Raw genomic sequence first — 18,761 nt, 5'->3', positions numbered from 1 at the left:
GATCATAGATGAGTCGACCGACATCAGTGTCACAAAATTCCTTGCCATTTCTATCATCTATCACAGTGTCACCAAGTCAAGGATCATGACCACATCCCTTAACTTGTGCACGTGCACGGCAGATGGAATTGTGGCGGCCGTGAAATCCACTCTGATGGAGTACTGTCTTAAACTGGAAAGGATGAGAGGCGTAGGGACAGACAACGCTAGCGTAATGACGGGGATCAATAATGGCGTTCATCGGAAGTTGAAAGCTGAGGCTTCCCACCTCGTACTGATACGCTGCGTCTGCCACTCTTTGCAGCTAGCCACGTCGGCTGCTACGGCGGAAGCATTGCCGAGAATCTTAGAATACCTAATAAGCGAAACGTACAACTGGTTCGCAAGATCCCCTGCCCGGCAAATGGCGTACAAGAAGCTCTACGGTCTGATGAATGACGGCGATGAACCACTGAAGATTGTGCAAACGTGCAGGACGCGATGGCTATCCCTCAAAATAGCCGTATCGAGGATCGTAGACCAGTGGACCGAATTGAAGGCGCACTTCGAGATTGCAAGGCGCACTGAAAAGTGCTATGCGGCAGAGGTGCTGTATGGTATGTACAAAATCCAGATCAATCTGGGGTACTTGCTTTTTTTGAGACCGATTCTGACAGATGTTCAGAAGGTTAACAAGGCATTCGAGGCGAAAGATGCGGATCGGACAAAGCTGCTGAAAGACCTCATGACTTTGCTTTCAAGCTTGGTTGAAAAAGTCGTAATTCCGACAGAGCAGATTGACGTTCTGACGTGCAGACTTGAGGACCACTTGAATCCCAAGCCATATCTGGGCTACCTGTTTGAGACGTACGTTGACAACATGAAAACTCAGAAGACCGACGAGTTCTCTGTCGCAGATGAAGCTGTGATGCGAGAAAGCTGCATAAGGTTTATTACCACGCTAGTAGATGAAATCAGACAGCGACTTCCCGACAACATCACAGTTCTCCAGAAAACATCACTCTTATCGGTCGAAAACGCTTTGTGCGTCGTGAAGGAGCCATTGATTCCTCTGCTGGAAGCAATGGCAGTGCCCCCTGAAACGATAAAAAAAATTCAAAACCAGTGGGGCAAAATCACCCTCCTGGACTGGAAGCAAATATCGTCCACGCAGTCGTTCTGGTGTGAAGTTCACTCCTATAAGGACGCCTGCGGCGAAAACCCGTTCGCTGAGCTGGCCGGATTTGCCATGTCGATGCTCGTGCTGCCGTATTCAAATGCCGAAGTAGAGAGGACATTTAGTCAGCTTAACATAGTAAAATCCAAGCTGAGGAACAAGCTGAAGCCTGAAACAACAAATGCCATCCTCGTCGTAAGAGCGGGGCTGAAGCGACACCAGAAAAGTTGTTTTGATTACGAACTTCCCGCGGCAGTTGTTAGTGCAATCGGGACATCTGCAACGTATGTGCAACCAAGTCACCTGTCTGAGAAGCCTGAAACAACAAATGCCATCCTCGTCGTAAGAGCGGGGCTGAAGCGACACCAGAAAAGTTGTTTTGATTAAGAACTTCCCGCGGCAGTTGTTAGTGCAATCGGGACATCTGCAACGTATGTGCAACCAAGTCACCTGTCTGGTCCCTCAACGAGTACCAGCGGTCCTGTGGAGATGGTGTCAGACGACAACAGCGGCGACGAAGACCTCGATGTGTTTTTCGTTGACCTGTGAGTTTTTTTTTTGATCAGTGTGAACATTTATAACTTTTAGCCTCATCTGTGATGAGGTTCACCAATGACGACCACCGCAGCACCGAAGCCTCAAGTGTTCTAGTTAGACTCCTTGAAAGACTATTTTATATGTTATTTCAGCTCTCGTAGTTCTGGGGAGCTTTTAAGAATGATAAAGGTATTTATCATACGAAATTGCAGTATTTTTTGAATAAAATAGGCCCTAGCGGGAAATTTAGCGGATATGTTTTAGAATCTAGCGGAATCTGGCGGATTTCTCATTGCTTTTTAGCGGATGTCTGACGCTAAGCGATGGCAACACTACTTGTGGAATGCCAAGATCCGCTGGCCATGTGTCGATCGGTCGAAATGCCACGGGTGTAGCATACGTCGCCACAGCTGCCATGAGCCCGATCAGCACCTGATACATTGAACAGAGTGAGTGACGGCCGAGAAGAGCGCCGTGTCCCAGTGGGTATTGGTTCAGGGGCTCCCTTTTGTAGCCAGTAGTAGGCGGATCCGGAAGCGTACCACGATGCTTTGTCATCCAGCTCGTTTCGATGCGCAGATGGCACCACTCCGAGGTGCTTGGTGAATCTAGTAGACCGTGCGTAGTCGCTTGTGGAATGCCAAGATCCGCTGGCCATGTGTCGATCGGTCGAAATGCCACGGGTGTAGCATACGTCGCCACAGCTGCCATGAGCCCGATCAGCACCTGATACATTGAACACAGTGAGTGACGGCCGAGAAGAGCGCCGTGTCGATAAATGAAATAAATAAGATAAGTATAGTAGAAATATTAGAATGGCAGTCTTTTTGATTCGTTTATATAGTTAATTACTGCCTCACATATGTCCCTGTTGCAGTGACCCAGTGCCGACGCCCCCAGGGAGAGTAATGCCGTTACGGAAAGCTCAAGCCCAAGTTTTCGGAAAGGAGGTGCAAGAAATCTTTGCCTTTGATGTTGATATCTGCGACATTCTGTGAAAAAATGCTCTATGGTTTCTGCTTGCGAACAATAACTTTGAGGGGAAGGAACAAAACCAGGCCTGTGTAAGCAAAAATTTAAAGAGGGAATTCTGCATCGCAATCTAGTTAATGTAACTTCTAATTGTCTTGTGCCACACCATGAGCTATGCCATGGAAACCTAAGGTGCTGAAAGTCTGTCCCGTTTAGAACAGAAGATCTTGTGGGTTCCTCTCGAATACAAAAATATCGAAATCGTGCGATAGTATTTTGGGAGGAGGGTCTTAGAACCTTCAGGACCGGGCCCTGAATCGATGCCGCCACCAATGTGTCCGCTGCTTCATTTAGAGTTATTCCAGTATGACCTGGCACCCAAACCAAACGGACAATACGTACATGATTGGGCATATATGTATATAATTCTGACAGGCAGCTCGATGGCTTTGGTACTGTCAAAGCAGTGCAAACTGACAAAGAGTCGGTCAATATAACCACTGAAGAAATAGATGCTGGGAGTTTGCGTAATGCCAGAATAATTGCCATTAATTCTGCCTGTAATATTGGCGTAAAATCGGGCAGTCGAAGAGAAAAGGACCAGTTTAATGCTGTTGAATAAATGCCCACTCCTGCCTTCTCATTTGCAACGGAGGCATCTGTGGCTATGATTGAACTTATCCGTAGACTCTTGCGGTGGTCGTTCAACAACCCGTTTAATTATCTAATAGGCAATAGTATAGCATCTTTTGGAAATATATCATCAAATTCTATTATTGTTTTATGATTGAGTACACTTGGGAAACTTATTTCGCCCATTTTACTTGTAACGGCTCCAACAGTTGCTGTAGGAAAATTATTTGAGGACGATGTAACCGAGACCACTCACAATAAAAAAATCTGGACGGCTCGCTTAGGAATATATATTGCGAGCGTCTGTGTGGGGAGGCATAGATGTTTAGAAATGTCTGGACTGTTAGAATACGAAACCTTGTTTGCAGAGACGGCACGTATGTTTCAATGTAAAGAATATTATGAGCTACAAACCTAGGAAGACATAAACAAATCCGTAATGCCTCATGTTCTATAGTTAGAAGAGGGCGTAATTTATAAGCGGGTCCCTCACAGAATAACACACATCCAAACTCTAATATTGGTCGGACATACATACTATATATCATTAACAATGTTTTTTCTACGCATTCCGAAACGAACGTCGCTGATTCGCCTTAACAAACCAAGTGCTCGCCTGTGTGGCGTTTTTTCTTCTTTACTGCGCGCATTCTGGTATGCAGTAGAAGAAGAAGACGACGTTGACGTGAGACTCTCGTGCGTGTTCGCCTGTGTGGCGTTCTTTCTTCTTTACTACGTCTCGTGTTTTCAACGACGCCCGAAGACAACATTTCAGAAGTCACAGAGCCACAACGGTCAATATGCTGCCATCGATTTTGATGGATGCATCATCATGACCACGTAACTTGCACCCAATTTGTCGAGTGGGAATATCAAGACATTCATTGACACAGCATTGTGTAATTATGACAAGTACAAGAATAGACCATTTGTGTTAGTTGGTGTCCTGAATGTCGACATTACCGAAAAGAACAATGAGTGGTTAATACAACAGCCAAATATGCTCTCACGTGCACGTCCTTTGATCAGATGAAACCAACGACCATCCGAGGGACATGTATAGACCTGGTATTTTCAAATTTCCAGTTGCAACCCATACAGGAACCGCTATCCCTTCATTTCACGGACCATAAAGCCGTGATAACGAAGGGACAACGCAAGCCAAGCATCATCTAATAAAGAAAAATAAAAGTTTGATGTTTGTAATATACACACAGTGTTTCTCACTCTTTATATGATGATTCATGGGGCGTTACACAGAAGATTCACGGTTTACTGATGATTCCCTCCGGAGCTTCGCCCCACTCATCATCATTCACCACGTGGATATGCTGTGAATTTTTTTTTTCAAACGGACACTCCTCGCAACACTGACCGAAATTTATCGGCACCTAGGAGAACTGTAGAGCCTAGCCACCCTAATTCTAGACAGCTTAAAGGATTCCGAAACTAATACACGCTTAAGATTATCACACAACGCGAGTCACCCAGAAAAGGAAGGAAGAAAATAATGTTTATTACGCTTGGCGGAGCTATTACGTGTCATCGAGAAATGTCGATGTCCTTCCACAAGTCCATGACGTCACTTCCTGCCGTCTTGACTGTGATGCGTCCCAACATCCTCTGCACATGCACCGGGGAGAAAAGTTCCTTCCAGTCGCCCACGGCGCCCTTGCGGACAAACTCACCAGTCATGGGCCTTAGGACCAGTTCTTCCAGGCTCGTTGCCGCTGGGAAATCTTGGGCTTTGGCGCACTCCGCCTTTTGCTAAAAAGCATTTTTTTACAGCGAAAGCTGTTATGAGATCATTTCACCGGCCGTTTTTGGCGCCGTAGTTGTCCGCCACCGCCGGTGTCCGTAACCAGTATCGCTCGAAATAAAAAAGAAAAACGAAATAAGAAAAAAATTCCATGATGGAACGAGGCTCGAACCCGGGCCCTCTGCGTGGGAGCCCAGTATTCAACCTCCGAGCCATGCCGGTGCTTGAAACTGCTTTGCAAAAAGGTCCTATACAGGCTTCATGTCGGGAAGGAACCACATTAGCATATGCAATATAGCGTGGTAGAAGAGTAAAATAAGCAACAAGCGTCGCACAACGCGAATTCTGTAACCAGGCGTCACACAATGCGAATTGTGCAACGAGTAGGTTGTTGAATGCTTCCAACCCATTACAAAGGGATCTGCATAATTCTTCATCGTCATCAGGCACAGCATAACAAAGTGCGCATAATGCCTTACATGGGTTTTGCAGGTACCAACGCTCTCCGTAGAATGACGAAAAATGGCACAGTGCCTGCTGCCCTACTTCTAAAAAATTACAATGATTTATAGCGTAGTGGGTTCCTCGCAAGTGCACTTGTATTGGTTGCCAAGGAAGCCCATAAGCGCATTATCCACTTCCTCGGGGTCTCAGTAAAGTTCTTGGCCCCCCCCCCCCGTCTCTCTCCCACGTCAACGGATGTTATACAGCATGGCGGGAGAGGGAAAAAGCGGCCGGGCGTCACCCAATGCAAATTACATAACTGGTGAGCCGTTTAAAGATTCCAACCCATTACAAAGGGCTGATCCATAATTCTTCATCGTCATCAGTCGTCGCGTCAACAAAGTGCACATAATGCCTTACAGACGTGTAGCTGGTGCCTCGCTTCTTCGCAGAATGACGAATAATAGCTTAGTAGGGGCTTCCCAACTTCACAAAAATTGTGATTTATGGCGTAGTGGGTACCTTTCTAGTGTACTTGTATTGTAGCCCCAAGAGAGCTTAACGGGCTCTAGAAACGCCGCTCTTCCAGCTTTCGCTGTGACTGTGCTACGGTTTCATCGCAGGCCTGGCGTTTTTTATTAAACAGTAGAAAGTGCATTGATTTCTCACTACTTCAATATTTCCCACTGGGATTCTCTGAAGTGACTTATTGTAACATTTTGATGCATTCAAACCATATAGTATATCGAATACATTCAAACTGTACATATTTTGTCGCTAAGTAATGCGTCATCATTCACGCGCTGCATTTCGACATTCTTTGCGTAGCGAAGTTAGATCCAAACAAAATGCTTCTATCAAAATGAGCCAATCACTGTGTGACATATCTATAACAGACAAATCAAAGTTGTACTCCTGGATACCGACGATAGTAGGCCATGTACGTTGTAACTGCAATATAACCTTGAGGCATTTTGGTGAAATGAACACACTGGCAAAGAATTGTTGGCAAAAAAGAAATTGTTTCTCTCACTCTCGTTTAATGTGGACATGGCTCCTTCACAAGGAAAGAAACTCCACATACACACACACACACACATTTTTATATTTATTTTATTTATTTATTCGAAATACCACTAAAAGCGCTGAAAGAGGGGATTACATAGGGGTAGATGTTACAATAAATTGAGAATAATAACAGTGAGTGGAGCATGAACATAAAACACGATCATGACAATTGTCCGATATACAGTGAGTGAGATTAACAAAGATATATATATATATATATATATATGGGGCAGAGATACTCAGAAAAGTGCTCTTGAATACGGATGTCGAAATACATGTGCTGGAAGCCTAAAAACCGATACTGAAGCACATTCGCTTTTGACGCAACGCATGACCGAAATACTTTTGTAAAAGGACGAAGTATCCCGGAATACAGATACAAGAGTACAAATATACTAGGAGTACTTGAGATGCTGATGCTCGGCTAAGTGACCTTTTTAGTTGCAAGATAACATTGTGATTGACGTTCCAGCGCTTTGAAACTTGCCAATCAAGCATATCGCTTGAATCACTAGCGAAATTAGGAAATAGGCATTTATTCTAGACACAAGATCTTTTTGCCGAGAAGGTTGTTGCATTAACTGCACTTAAAGGGGTGGTGCCATCAAATTTCGAGGCTATAACAAGCTTGTTGTGGGTTTCCTCTGTATGCAAGGACACTCCACACAAAGGGACGGACACAGCAAACGTTTAGAATATATTTTAATTCACTTCCAAAGTGTAGCTAAATGCCCATTCTCCCGATCGAAACCCATCGCTAGCGCGCCAACTCTGACGTAGATCTGTAGGAGGGGCAACGGAAGTTGTAGTGACGTCACACCAGATCTTCTGTATTAATGAGAACTAACATACAATAACGCCAAGGAAAGTATAGGGGGTGTTATCTGTAGTATTTAGAATATGAATGGGAAGAAAGTAAAGTGGACGAAAAGATAACCTGCCGCCGGCAGGGACCGAACCTGCGACCTTCGAATAACGCGTCCGATGCTCTACCACTGAGCTACGGCGGCGGTCATCCTCCCGTCCACTTTATGGTGTATATATGTGCATTTTAAACCTTCGAAGGTCGCAGGTTCGGTCCCTGCCGGCGGCAGGTTATCTTTTCGTCCACTTTACTTTCTTCACATTCATATTCTAAATACTACAGATAACACCCCCTATACTTTCCTTGGCGTTATTGTCTATTAGTTCTCATTAATATTGTGTCTAACAAAGAAAACGAGCCCTTAAGAGTCATCTTCTTTCCTTCATTCATAGCAAGGGTCTCGCTCTGGCAGACTTGATGCCTTCAGGTAGTATGCGAGGGATTATTGGTCAGGTGCCAGCTCGTAAAAAGATCACGTGCTACGTGACGCCAGAAAGGCAGAAAAAGAGTGTTCCACACTCGCCGCCATGGCTGCGACTGGCGCTGAGTAAAACTCCAAGGTTTAAAATGCACATATATACACCATAAAGTGGACGGGAGGATGACCGCCGCCGTAGCTAAGTGGTAGAGCATCGGACGCGTTATTCGAAGGTCGCAGGTTCGGTCCCTGCCAGCGGCAGGTTATCTTTTCGTCCACTTTGCTTTCTTCACATTCATATTCTAAATACTACAGATAACACCCCCTATACTTTCCTTGACGTTATTGTCTGTTAGTTCTCATTAATATTGTGTCTAACAAAGAAAACGAGTCCTTAAGAGTCATCTTCTTTCCTTCATTCATAGCAAGGGTCTCGCTCTGGCAGACTTGATGCCTTCAGGTAGTATGCGAGGGATTATTGGTCAGCTGCCAGCTCGTAAAAAGATCACGTGCTACGTGACGCCAGAAAGGCAGAAAAAGAGTTTCACACTCGCCGCCATGGCTGCGACTGGCGCTGATTAACACTCCAAGGTTTAAAATGCACATATATACACCTTAAAGTGGGCGGGAGGATGACCGACGCCGTAGCTCAGTGGTAGAGCATCGGACGCGTTATTCGAAGGTCGCAGGTTCGGTCCCTGCCGGCGGCAGGTTATCTTTTCGTCCACTTTACTTTCTTCACATTCATATTCTAAATACTACAGATAACACCCTTTATACTTTCCTTGGCGTTATTGTCTGTTAGTTCTCCTTAATATTGTGTCTAACAAAGAAAACGAGCCCTTAAGAGTCATCTTCTTTCCTTCATTCATAGCAAGGGTCTCGCTCTGGCAGACTTGATGCCTTCAGGTAGTATGCGAGGGATTATTGGTCAGCTGCCAGCTCGTAAAAAGATCACGTGCTACGTGACGCCAGAAAGGCAGAAAAAGAGTGTTCCACACTCGCCGCCATGGCTGCGACTGGCGCTGAGTAAAACTCCAAGGTTTAAAATGCACATATATACACCATAAAGTGGACGGGAGGATGACCGCCGCCATAGCTAAGTGATAGAGCATCGGACGCGTTATTCGAAGGTCGCAGGTTCGGTCCCTGCCAGCGGCAGGTTATCTTTTCGTCCACTTTGCTTTCTTCACATTCATATTCTAAATACTACAGATAACACCCCCTATACTTTCCTTGGCGTTATTGTCTGTTAGTTCTCATTAATATTGTGTCTAACAAAGAAAACGAGCCCTTAAGAGTCATCTTCTTTCCTTCATTCATAGCAAGGGTCTCGCTCTGGCAGACTTGATGCCTTCAGGTAGTATGCGAGGGATTGTTGGTCAGCTGCCAGCTCGTAAAAGGATCACGTGCTACGTGACGCCAGAAAGGCAGAAAAAGAGTGTTCCACACTCGCCGCCATGGCTGCGACTGGCGCTGAGTAACACTCCAAGGTTTAAAATGCACATATATACACCATAAAGTGGACGGGAGGATGACCGCCGCCGTAGCTCAGTGGTAGAGCATCGGACGCGTTATTCGAAGGTCGCAGGTTCGGTCCCTGCCGGCGGCAGGTTATCTTTTCGTCCACTTTACTTTCTTCACATTCATATTCTAAATACTACAGATAACACCCCCTATACTTTCCTTGGCGTTATTGTCTGTTAGTTCTCATTAATATTGTGTCTAACGAAGAAAACGAGCCCTTAAGAGTCATCTTCTTTCCTTCATTCATAGCAAGGGTCTCGCTCTGGCAGACTTGATGCCTTCAGGTAGTATGCGAGGGATTATTGGTCAGCTGCCAGTTCGTAAAAAGATCACGTGCTACGTGACGCCAGAAAGGCAGAAAAAGAGTGTTCCACACTCGCCGCCATGGCTGCGACTGGCGCTGACTAACACTCCAAGGTTTAAAATGCACATATATACACCATAAAGTGGACGGGAGGATGACCGCCGCCGTAGCTAAGTGGTAGAGCATCGGACGCGTTATTCGAAGTCGCAGGTTCGGTCCCTGCCAGCGGCAGGTTATCTTTTCGTCCACTTTGCTTTCTTCACATTCATATTGTAAATACTACAGATAACACCCCCTATACTTTCCTTGGCGTTATTGTCTGTTAGTTCTCATTAATATTGTGTCTAACAAAGAAAACGAGCCCTTAAGAGTCATCTTCTTTCCTTCAGATCTTCTGTAGTGACGTGAGCGACCTCCGGACCTCCGCCACCTCTGCAACGTACGGCTGTAGTGAACTAGAATATATTCTAGTTCACTATTCGCCGCGAGATCGACCTATAGAGGCAGCACCGTCGCCGCGTTAGTGTGGAGAGGCGGTCGGCGGCGCGTATACAAATGCACAGAGCCGCGCTTCGTTGTGAGCAGTTTGAGCCGAATGTCGGCGAATAAAATGCGTTGATTGCCGCTTACTGGTAATATATACGCTCTGCATTGTTGAATCGATGCACGAAGATCATCCAACGTTACTATTACTAGCGAGAGAAGCGCAATCTGCCGATGAAAGGTATGCTCGCCCTGGGTGACAGTCTGCGCCTACGCACTATACGACGTTTTATGTTGTTTTCTCTGTACGTGTTTAGCTTGTGTTCTGTGTACTACGCACTGCTGTAGCACGCCTGAACTACTTAAGTGTTTACTTCTTCATTTGTATACCTGCTCATATTCCTGTGCAATGAGTTCAATAGCACTGTTCGCGCGAATACGCATACGCATGTAAGAGTGTTTAGCACAGAGTTTTCGTCTATTGATTACGCGCACGACAGTGATGCAACAAAGGTCCGGTTATTTCGTGGAATAAGGGTTTTTTTTCTCGAATTAATCATGTGCGCTGCCTTCCATCAATTTAACAACTCCACACAAACGCTCAAGATAATGTAAAAAAGAAGGATGAGGTTTTGCGTGACATTATACGACAAAAATGTAAGGCACGCCGTCGAGATTACATTTAAACATCTGGGTTCATCAAAGCGTACCTAAATCTAAGCACACGGGTGGTACTACATAAATTTCGCCCCAAGTTAAAATTGCGCGCGGCAACTCCGCTTTGTCACTGCTGTGTCATTCCAGTGTCTGTTTTTTTAGGGGACAGTTTGAGTACCGAAGTGTCAGACTTCATTTAATAGAAATATTTCGCTGTAGCGGGACCACGACCGTAGAATAAAAGGACATGTTAAGCACAACTAAAGCTCATCATGAACTACAGTGCCGCAGTTATACACCTAACGACAACGCGAAAGTGCATGAGGCTCGTTTTTTTTACCACCGAGTCGCTAAAACGCGGCATTCACACACTATGTAATGCTCCTTATGTTTGGGACTATGCCAAGCGCACTTTACGACGTGCTTGAACCAGAAAGCGGCACCAACACTGAAATGGTTCAGGCGAACGAAGGGTACGACACCAATACACAGCCATCTCGAAAGTCGCACTCACTGATCTTATACAATGCGCATGCAGCCGAGCAAGCCCATTTGCTTCTGTACATCATGTTAGGTATATGTATGAGCAGTTAAACTCGCGCTAACATAACAGAACAAACCGCCCTTTGCGAACGTGCAGGACGTACGCGCACATGCAAACACGACGTGGCTAGCAGACGACGCAGGGAGCAATCCACACTAGGCGCGCTTTAGCCAGTAGCCGCCAGGCGGCGACTCTGCTCGATCTCGCGGCCAATAGTACCGGCAAAGCATCGGTTGCTACATCACTCGCCGAGTTTCGATCGCTTCCTGGCTAAGTGCCTCACAGCCTTGTGTGGTCACGTGACCAAGCCTCCTACACTTCCACGTCAGTGCCCAACCTCGGCGCCCAGAAACCGAAACCGAAAGTTGTCCACATCAAAAGGCGATATTAAATATTTAGCGAGAATACATGAATCTTGGTTCTTGCATCATGCTCCCTGAGCTGTAGGAAACGATTACAGTAAAGAACGCGCAAGCCACAAATTTGGTGGCATCACCCCTTTAAGCAACAGCATATTCTCCTAGGCTGTCATTTAGACAGCATTGGTTCGGCCTCAACACAAGATTTCCTTCCCTCTTGGAAACACGTGAGCTAAGTTCCGACATCACGATATCATCGATACGTCCTAAAAGTATTTCACTACTGAGATACAAATACATTTCGCAAATATATCTCGATACATAAATAAAAATACTCAAAATTATCTCTATGACACTATCGCGATACTGCCCAGCCCTGTAATTCGTCAGAAGGCCGTGCCACGGCCGAAACGTTAACAAGAAAATATGCGATTTTAAGTCTTCTCCTTCATTTCTTCGACTACATGTGCACTGGACCTGCAGAACTTTCTTTTATTTCTTTGAGACGCTATGTACACAATTGTGTACACCACTTGTTTTTGTTATTTGTATCGACTAAGGGATAAGAAAGAGCAAGATACATTGAGCTTTGGATGAACTGAACCCCCTGCATAATAAATTTGTCGTCATTTAACTTCATTTTGCAGTGTACTGTTGCATATTGCTACGCGTGTTATTTTGATGTATTCGGGCTTCATCCACAAAGATTGTTCGCAACACTCCGCGCAGACCGCGACGCGATGTTTCAGAAGCTTCACGAATGTTTTAGATGCGAAGCATCTTATGGTGGAGTTCAATCAATACCCGGAAACACTGCCGCTCCGGCGTCCCAAAGAAGTACGTCATGATTACGTCGCCGACACCATCTTGAATAATTTGCTAGTTTAGCGGCCGCTTAAAAGGGGCAGTAACTGCAGGCGAAATTGGTGCTAGGGTCGATGGAGATTCAAAATTAAAGCAGCCAATGGCAGCCTGCCGGCCCGCCTCCGTGCCGACAAAGCCGTGCCAGCCGTGCGCCCAGCGCCGGCCGCGGAGGCCGCGCGCGCGCGCGACGCTTGTTTTGAAGTCCTCGAAAGTTCCGTCGTAGCACGAAGGGAGTGTTGAGCGCGGGCACCAGGCTGGCCGTGCAGGCAGGCTATGCTTGGCGGACGCCTGCAAGTCTCCCGTTGTGGTTGGCGAGTCATTGTTCGCTCTTGAGACTTATCGGAGTGGTCGTTATGTCAGCCGTGCTCCGCCGCCGCGATACAGGAGCCCGTCCTAGTCGCCGACCTTGATATGAAGTTTCGTGATGTTCCGTTACATGAAGCGAGCTTTGGCCGGCGTGTGGAGATTTTGTTGTGTTTGCGTGTTGTACGCTCTTGCCGCCGTGGTGGTTAACGGCACGCCCCATTCGTACATCATGCAACGGTGCACGGATACTTCAAGACCGGCCGAGTTCCGCAGGATTCTTCGAAGTTCCGAAAAACTAAAGGTGAGCATGCGGCTTGCGTTCGCAGCCACACATATACGAGTTGCAGTTGGACAACACAGTTATTGTTTTTTAAAATATGGCTGAATCGTGAAGAGCACGATGTTGCAGGTAATATCGCTGTTCCTAGAAGAAATAAAATTAAAGCACTTGAGTCTCATAGTTTAACTTTTGCGTCTATGACAGGACTGCGTGATGGAAGTGCGTCGTGCTTTTCTTGCCTGTTTACACTCGCCATCGTTTAAATACGCGGTTCTGAGACTCAAAAGGCAGTTTTAGAATAGCGTACGCAAAGCTTTGCGTTGGCTTTTCGCGCAACTGCGCATGCGTCGTACGCTAACCGCTTGCGGGCTCCCGTTAGGTGACGGAAATAGCGGGCCGCGAATGCTAACTTAGCGTACGCTATTCTAAAACTGCCTAATGTATCGCAGCTTGCACTGAGCCGAGACGACGAAACTACGTTTGCCTCATGCGACTGCGTAATTTGTATCGTTGGAATTAATAGTTTTCAATTCCTTTATTTCAGGACGGAAAAGTTTTCGGAGTATTCGAGAAGGCAAGAACTGATGCGTTTGTCCAAGGAGGGATTAACAGCTGTAGAATCAGCTCTCTGCGAAGTCTCGATCCGCAACTCAAGTGGACCAGCTTTCTATCCTGCCCCCAGTGCTTCTTCTCGGTGCGTGAATATGCTATGCACTTACGGCTGAAGAAGTACTCTGCGTGTTTATGTATTGTCTCTGTTATTACCTATGGAAAAACCGCCCTAAGAGAGAGAGAGAGAGAGAATTTTATTTGAAGGCAGAGAGGTCGGCCTGAGCTAGTGCGCTCTGGCCTGCTACTCTGCACAGGGGAAAAGGGAAAGGGGAAAAAAGGAGTAATGAGGGGTGATGATGGGGAGAGGAAAGAGATATGCGTATATACAATAATACAATAACCACGTGACATAGTGGTTTCGCTATAGTCTTGTGTCCAGTTCTGTGCTCTTGAGAAAATCTATCACAGCCTTGATAGCAGTTGGTGACTTTGCCGGGTCGCACATAGCTGACAAAATACCCGTCTCACTTAGTGTTGCCACACCGATTCCTGCCAACGTTGCAGCAAGTGTATTACGTTGCGACACGTAAAGTGGGCAGTCACAAAATATATGTGCTGTTGTTTCATGCACTTGGCATCGTTCACAGTTCGGACTGTCCGCACGGCGGATGAGGTGTGCATAGCGGCGAGTGAATGCAACTCCCACACGAATCCGGTGCAGCAAACTGGCGTTGCCTCGGTTCATTCTAGCCGGGAGGCGAAAAGTCATTTCAGGATCTATTTCCCGCAGACGCCTGTGTCGATGGTCTGGTTGAGACCAATAAGTGGATATGCACTCTCGCATGAGCAATCTCAATAAAGAGTTCACGTCACCTCGCGTGTACGGTACTTTCACGTCGGTGGGGGTGTTAGAGACAGCGGCTCTTGCTTCAGCATCAGCAAGCTCGTTGCCTGTCAATCCACAGTGTCCAGGAATCCATTGCAATGTAACTGAGTGACCGATCTTCTGCGCAAGGTCGAATGCGTGAATGATTTCTAAAGCTAGTGCATAATATTGTCCCCTTCTTGAGCAAGAGTCAATAGCTTGTAATGCGGATTTTGCGTCTGATAGTATCGTCCATTTACGTGGTGATTGTCTGGACACGAATTGGATAGCTTCCCGTATCGCAACAAGTTCTGCAGCTGTTGAAGACGACCTGTGATCTAATTTATACTGCCGGGAGGTACCCAGATGAGGGATCACAAAGGCCGCAGTCGAAGCGCACGGAGTCACAGATCCATCGGTGTATATGTGCAGAGTGTCGTCGTATCGTTGAGTCAAATATGCCAAGGTGAGTTGTTTGAGCGCAGCACAAGGAACACGACGCTTCTTTGTAATCCCGGGTATTTTAAGGGACACCAGTGGCCTGTTCAGCGTCCACGGTGGCACTGTGGGGATGATGACTCGTGTAAAGTCAGAAGGGATGACGTGCCTGTGTGTATCGAGGCATCTTGAGTAGGTGCAGCCTGGTCGATCTCTCTGGAGCGAAGACAAGGGATGGTTTGCGTGTCGAGTCAGCAGTCGAAGGTGGACTCGAAGGGGCTCACAAGACAAGTAAACCTCTATAGGGCATGTACGTGATTCCTCTATGGTGCCAAAGGTTGTTGTACACCTTGGTAGCCCTAGGCACGTTCGCAGCGCTCGCGCTTGAAGGCTCTCCAAAGTGCGGATGCATGTTGCACGCATACTCGAGAGCACAGGTGCACCGTACCGTAAATAGCCAACGAAGAATGCCTGGTACAACTGCAGGAGACTCTTCTCCGAGGGGCCCCATCTTAGTCCCGCTACAACTCGAAGAACGCCTACAAAACTAACAAGCTTGGTCCGTAGCGCAGCGACATGCTTCGTCCAAGATAGGCTGCGATCAATGACGACACCGAGGTATCGGTAGTGCGTGACAGCAGGAATCACTGCTCCGTCAGCGAAGATCGGGTACCGCGTCATTGATTTCTTTGTAAATGCCAATGCAGCACACTTCGTTGTTGAGAGTTGCAGGCCTTGACGGCGCAAGTACTTTGACGTTACTGATGTGGCGTGTTGAAGCCTTGCTCGCAGTTGCGGACGCGTTGCTCCAGATGCCCATATGCATATATCGTCAGCGTAGGCGTTGACTTTGACAACGTTAGGGAGCTCAGCCGCAAGACCAATGAGGGTGATGTTGAAAAGTATGGGGCTGAGGACCGCGCCTTGTGGAACTCCACGGCTGACGTGGTGCCGGCCCGTGTCACCATCAGGCGTCGACATGAAAATGGTACGTCCATTAAGATAGCTGACTATCCACGCGTGAAGGCGGCCTCCTACGCCGATGTCTTCGAGCGCATCAAGAATGGCCTCATGAAAGACGTTATCGTAGGCGCCTTTAATATCCAAAAAAATTGCGCCTACTAATCTTCGACGTTGTTTTTCTTTTTCTACCGACGAAACTAGGTCACCGACGCCGTCTATTGACGATCGACCCCTTCGGAAGCCATGCATAAAATCTGGCCAGATGACATTGTTCTCCAATAGCCATTCCAGTCTCGTCAGCACCATGCGTTCCATTACTTTGCCGACACAACTGGCTAGGGCAATTGGCCTATACGAAGAAAGTTCGTGCAAGCACTTGCCTGGTTTCAGTAAGGCCACTATGCGACTGCACTTCCAGCTGTCTGGGACTGCTGCCGTGTCCCACGTAGAATTGTAGAAAGATAAAAGAACTTTCCGCGCCTCCTGGCCAAGGTGACAGAGAGCCGAATAGGTGATCCCATCAGGCCCGGGCGCAGACGAGCGTCTGGAGGCGGCAAGCGCAGCGTCGAGTTCGTGCATAGTGAACGGCAAGTCGAGGCGATCGTCAGAAGATGGTGGTGAGGCGCAGTATGAAAGCGATGCCGATGAGGAGGAAGTGCCTACCAGTAATTGACAATAATCTTCTGCTACTTCTACTTCACTCCGGCATTGCTTTAGTGCGACAGCTCGGAAAGGAGACAACTGCTGCGTAGGTGTCTGAAGGCTCCGAACAACTTGCCATATTCGCGACAGAGGCTTTCTGGGGTCCAGAGATCCACAAAATGTCCTCCACCGTTGTCTGTCGAGTTTATCGAAGTGTCGTAATATATGTCGTAGTGCTCGGCGAGATGCAGACAAGTCTGATGGTGATCTCGTCCTCCTGTACTTTCTCTCTGCACGACGACGGATTGCACGAAGGTGTTCGTATTGTGCATCAATCTGCGATCTTGATTGTGGTACAGTGACATGCCTCGTATTTGCACTTAGGGCTGATGCGATGACACTCTCTATTTCAGAGAAAGCTTGGATGTTATTACACTGGGTGTCCACAGAGGTTTGGAATGCTTGCCATTCCACGCTTCGCACTGAAAGAGGAGCCGAACGGCGGAATGCTTTCAGTTGAATGTATGTCGGCAGATGGTCACTTCCGTGTGTTTCCATGTCTACACACCAGGAGGTGGTTGGCAGGAGAGCCCTAGACACGAAACAAACGTCCAGACAGCTGCTGTACGATGCGCCACGAAGAAAAGTTGGCGATCCATCGTTGATGGACAGCAGGCCCTGATTTAGTAGAAGATCAGCAATGTCCCTGCCACGGGTGTTCATTGAAGCTGAGCCCCACATGGGATGGTGTGCGTTGAAATCCCCAACTAATACATGTGGACCTGGGCAAGCTTGGAGCACAGATAAGAGGTGAGTGCAGTCCACACGGCTTCTGGGGGGGATATATCCACCGATTATTGAGAGTGAACGCCGTTTGTGCTTCACCGTGAGGCATATATATTCATTTGAAGCATGAGAGGCCACGTCATGCCTCACGAACGTTAGGCCACGACGTATACATATCAGCACTTTACTCGCACTTCGGTCGTCGCGAGACCACAGTGTCACGTATCCAGAAAGCCGAAAAGACGACGCCATATTCGGCTCGCATATAATAACCACGGGAAATTGGTATTTAAACATCCGTTGTCTAAAGTCAGACAACCGGCTTCGCAAACCTCTTGCATTCCACTGCATTATTGCAGATGCACGAACACGCTCTTCGAATGAATTTGCCATATTGTTCTATGGAAGCTCTACCAGGAGCGGTTCCAGCACGTTGAGGATCTGCACTGCTGCCTTCGCGCCCGGCGTCTGTAGCTCGCAGAGAATTGCACGAATGGACTTCAGTAGGTTCTTCAGTATATTCTGGGTCTTTTCAAAGTCTTGCCTATCGTTGTGAGCCACCGTTGGAGATGTAGCCCATGATATGGTCTTGCCTATTGCTCCAGACGGTAGCGAAGGCCATTCAGCATCTGAAGCATCGGCGCGCTTCGCTGACTCGGCCTCCTTTTGTGCGTCACTCGGACGGGGTGCTCTACTGATGGGAGTAGAGGCGTTATGCTGCGCAGTCATGTGTTTGTCCTGAACTGTTGATTTATCAATCCGGTGGCCACTGTGGTTCCGTTGGCGCCTGCGTTCGGAGCGGCGTCTATGACGGCGGATGGATGAGACAGCTTCCCTGTGTGTCGAGTTGTCCCTCGCCATCTTCCGCAGGACGCGCATTTCCTCTTTTATCTTGGGGCAGTCCTTCGAGGTCGCTTCATGTGCACCAGAGCAGTTTGGGCATTTCAAAGGAGCAGCAGCATCGCAGTTGTCGACTTTATGAGGTCCGCCGCACCGCTGGCAAGTAATATCACTTTTGCAGACTGCGCTGACGTGTCCCAGCTTGCAGCACTTGTGACACTGCAAAGGCCGTGGCACGTAAGGGCGCACAGGATGTCGGACGTATCCAACCTTGACGTGGCTAGGCAGAGTCTCGGAATCAAACACTAGCTTGATGCAGCGAGACTGCCCGAAGCGGCGGATATTCAGGACTCGCACGGTCGACGTTACAAGTCTCTGGAGGTCAGCGTCAGTGATGTCACTGTCCACGTCGTTTATGACACCAGTCGTTGTTCCCTTTCCGCGAGCGAGGAACGAGCGCACTGAGATAGTCCCCAATTGTGTGACGGCCTTCAGCCTC

General features: G+C 47.5%; 1 long non-coding RNA gene across 1 annotated transcript; it reads right to left on the bottom strand.

Moving 5' to 3' along the window:
- Positions 1-1,265: 1,265 nt before the first annotated feature.
- Positions 1,266-2,003, bottom strand: LOC125760349 (uncharacterized). The gene is made up of 2 exons (XR_007417899.1): positions 1,607-2,003; positions 1,266-1,459 (listed from the first exon to the last, which is right to left on the bottom strand). It is a non-coding gene; the product is annotated as an uncharacterized LOC125760349 (long non-coding RNA).
- Positions 2,004-18,761: the final 16,758 nt, after the last annotated feature.

Source organism: Rhipicephalus sanguineus, chromosome 11 (genome assembly GCF_013339695.2).
Source record: "Rhipicephalus sanguineus isolate Rsan-2018 chromosome 11, BIME_Rsan_1.4, whole genome shotgun sequence".
In the NCBI taxonomy this organism is placed as follows: domain Eukaryota; kingdom Metazoa; phylum Arthropoda; class Arachnida; order Ixodida; family Ixodidae; genus Rhipicephalus; species Rhipicephalus sanguineus.
This window is presented reverse-complemented; position numbering and strand designations above follow the sequence as displayed.